This window comes from Amborella trichopoda, chromosome 11 (assembly GCF_054954075.1).
Source record: "Amborella trichopoda isolate Santa Cruz 75 chromosome 11, AtrichopodaSantaCruz75HAP2 v2.0, whole genome shotgun sequence".
NCBI lineage: Eukaryota > Viridiplantae > Streptophyta > Magnoliopsida > Amborellales > Amborellaceae > Amborella > Amborella trichopoda.
In genome coordinates, this window is record NC_142346.1 from 19,770,868 (window position 1) to 19,775,253 (window position 4,386).

Sequence of the window (4,386 nt, forward strand, 5' to 3'; positions counted from 1 at the left end):
AAACGCACTAGAGGTAGTGTACTGTTAAAGAAAAAAAAATATTTGGGGAATTTTCTGTATGCTTTTTTTTTATATTTGCCCTCCGTACTTTGACGTATCCTTTTTTTTTTTCCTTTAATTAGTAAATAATTCTCACAATTACCCCAAAATGGTTTTCTCACCTTGTTTTTTATTTTCTTCCTCGCGGCATAGCTAATTAGAGAAAGTAGAGTTTCAGCCCGTACAAGCTTAACTTTTTCCGTTGTTCTTTTCCGTCAACAGCCCCTATAGATGGCTCAAATTCATTCATCTCTTTCAATGTTGGTATTATCGATTTCTCTCTCGCGCATAAAATAACCGCTCCTTCTAAACCCGTAATAAAATGGGAAAATTATCGGAAAAAGAAAAAACTTTGTATGCAACTTATCTCTAACCTTTTTTTTTTTTTTTTTTTTTCTCCAAATCAAATTTTTTATGCAAATATCTCTGAAGAAAAAAAGTTCATTTGTTAGACGAAAATACTTTCCCCATATACAAAAATCATTTTAGACAGATTTGATATTGAGTAACACATTGTTGGAGCACATCATCACATTGTCAAAGTGCATAAGTGTCGGACCGCCATTTGTAACTGTCGGACCATGTTGTGCTACTGCCGGACCCTTTACACAACCCTACTGGTAGACAGCACTTTACAAAGTGTCGGACCGAACTTTACGGAGTGCTACTGATGGACCGCACTTACACGGTGCTAGAGCCCCATATTTTGGTGGGATAGAGGAGAGAGACGTGGGTAAGGCAAAAGTAAGAGATGATAGTCTAGGTATTTTTTTATTTTTCTGATTGAGGGGTTTTTGCATAAAAAAATATATTTTAGGAAAAAAATTAAGTTAGGGTAAGTTGCATAGAAAGTGTAGTTTTTAAAGTTTCTTGTAATTTTCCCTCATAAAATCTCTCTTCCTCTTTCTCTATACTACACATGCCCTCCCTCTCTACCCATTTGTCTCAATTTTTTTTTTTTTGGAATTATTTGTTTCATTAATGTGAAAAGGTAGATATTAAAGCTGAGAGGGCCTCAAGACAAAAAAGAAAAACATAAAAGAAACAACAAGAAAGAAAGGAAAAAAGAGAAAATGTTAGTAGTGAATTCTTCTCCCTGATAACATGGACAAAAAGCATATTCCTCCATCTAAGAAGCAAGAGAATCTCAGGTAAAGTGTCCACCAACGTCCAGGGGATAGAGGAAGGTTTGTTACACCACTTGATAAGAGAGAACAGATGAAGGTTTGTTGCACCACATGATAACAGAGGAAAGTTATACTTCAATTTCTCTGTCGTATTTATCAGTATTTATGCAGATGAAAAGAAGGAGTGGCATATGAAACCCATACTATTTAAGGGGTCTAAATTGGTATTTTCTCTTTTATTTATTATTCTTGCTATTACTAACTCATAAATTTTTTGAGTTTCTCTGGCCATTAAAGGCTCTATGAGAGCTTGTATTCAAATATTTAATATAGTAGAACATAAACTTAGTGTAAATATAGTCATTTGTAGATCAAGATAGGAAAATATTATTTATCGATACTTAGACTTAGCTTGACGTGCTAGGGCAATCGAGTTGGAAAACCCTTATTACAAAGGCATAGAATAAACCGATGAGGGTTAGCAATGTCACAATTGTATTTCATATCTGAATTTTAATTTTTTATCTACAAATTCAAATAACTTAAAATTTAGAGCTCCACTCTTCTCATCAAGAACACCTAATAAATATATTAAAAATATTGTTCACAAAACTAAATTAACTAAAATGCCCATAATTTTTAAGGGTATTTTCGTCAAATTATTTTTTATAATAAAATATTTTATTAAATTTACCTATTTTACAAGAGGAGGCACCCAAAATTTTAAGTGAAATGGATTTATAAAAAAATTCAAATTCAAATACGAAATACAATTATGACTATTGGATCAACCCATATTCAATATAGGTCGTTGAGCTTTTGCTGTAGTTATCAACTAGCGAGCTTAGATTCTCTCTCACTATATATATAAAATCATGTTTATATGAGACATAATGATAAACAATCAATAAATAATATATCTATAGAATGAATATAGTTGAGATGGGGATGTTAGATAAGTAGCAAGACAAGGAACAATAACATTTGGAACATGTACATCAGAGACAATGTAAGAGTAACCACAATAGGCGATAAAATGAAAAAGAGTAGACTTGGTGTTCTGATAATGTGCAATGTCAATATAGAACAACACTAGTTAGGAGGGGTGATTTTGTTCAAATGAAGAGTTTTGAAAGAACAAGAAAAAAGCCTCAAAAGACTTAAATGGAAATGGTGAGAAAAGATATGGCAACTTATGATCTGAATGAAAGTATGACCCTTGAGAGAAAAGAGTGGCAAAACAAAGTTAGTGTCGTCGATTCAACTAGTTTGGATAAAGCTCCGATAATGATGATGATGATAGAGAGAGATTTCTTAGCAATTTTATAATACTTGTGTACCACATTTAGTTCCAAACATTTGAACATTGTCCATTATGATGACTTCAGTTGTAATATGGAAAGATAAAATTTCCTATTTGGACCATACATCGTTTTTGTAATATTGAATATTACAAAAACTTTTTCTCTCACTTTTTTTCCCCAAAAAAAACTTTCTATGCAAATACCCCTAAGGGAAAAAGTTCACTTTTTTTAGATGGAAATACCCTTCCCATACACAAAAATCATTTTGGCCAGATTTGATATTGACTTTTGGACCCCAGTAGCACATTGTCGGAGCGCACCATTGCATTGTCGGACCGCCCTTTAGAGAAACTTAAGTGTCGGACAGACCTAAGACAACTACCGAACCAAAACTGAGTACTGTCGGACCGCCTTTTACACAGTGCCGGAGCCCTGGATCTAGTAACATCTACTGTCGGACCGCCTTTTATAGAGTGTTCTACTGCCGGGCCGCACTCACACAGTGGCGAAGCCCAATTTTGGTGGGATAGAGGGGCGAGAGGTGTGGGTAAGGTAAATTGTAAGGGAGGGTAATTTAAGTATTTTTTTATTTTATTTGGTTGGGGGGTAATTGTATAGAAAGTATATTTGGGGGGAAAAAGTGAGAGAAAAAATTAGGTTGGCGGCTCTCTCATAGAAAGTATAGTCTTGGAGGTTTTTTTTTTTTTAATTTTCTCATGTTTATAATTTAATGACTTTTTGGTAGGTTAGGACAGGCTATATAGCGGTTTACATAAAGAATTTTACAGCTAGATAGTATATTAACCTTTTAATAAAGGTGTTATGTTATGTCTTATGCTAACGTGTTAATTTGCAGAAAACATAATCATAATGTCTTGTGATATCATTCAAATGGCATTGATCAAAGAAAAGGAATTTTGGAAACTCAATGAAAACGACTTGAGTACTTTTCAAAAGATAGTTCATTTAAAAATAGAAAATACCATTTGAGGGATTTGAGTCCCTTGCAAAATCATTGAAGGATTACATTATTCTAATTGACATTTGTGGGATTGATTTTCTACTTTCGTTTCATTCAGACCCTCCTCAAAACAAATCTGAAAAATTATCTAAGTTGTCTTTGAAGGTTGAGAACCTATTGTTCAGGGTACCTAATGCGGAAAAAATGAGCACATTTTAAGACATGCAAAGTATTTGGGTGCTAAATGTCAAAATTACCCCTAATTCCTTGTTACTAACCCTAAATAGTGGCATTCCTTCCCCTTATTCCCCCTTTTCCCACTTTGTATGACTTCAACCTAATGCAAATCTTTTTTGTTGAGTGTAGTCAATACATAATAATGAAAGCAATTCAAAACCCATCTAATATAGGTGAGGACATTAAAAGCACCCCAGAACAGTCTAACAAAGGTGAAGACTCTAAAAGCACCCATTAAGGTCCATGCAAGGTAAAGACCTTAAAGATCCCCTGCAATCGTCCAACAAGGGTAATGACGTTAAAAGATCCTCGATTATGTCCAATAAGAGTGAAGACATTAAAAGCCTCTTTGAATCCAATTCAGGTGATGACCACAAAAGCTACCTGGTTCGGTCAATTTAAGTGAGGACCTTAAAATCTCTATCCCTAATTTTTCGAATCTTTCTTCCCTCTTAAAACCTCTCTCTGAACGCACTTTAGAGTACCCAAATTTTGAGGCTCTTAATGAAGAGCTCAAACTTTGCAATATCAGTAAATGACATAGTAAGCAGTTAAGGAAGATGGTCACTCAAAAGGCCGGATTCTTGAATGTTGGAGATACTATGGCCTTTGCTGCTAAAAAGGACAAGCCTTGTCTTGCTCCAAAAGAGGTGTTCAAATGGCTTATAAACCCGAAGCCTAACAAGAAGTGTCAATAGCTTGCAAAGCATGACTTGGG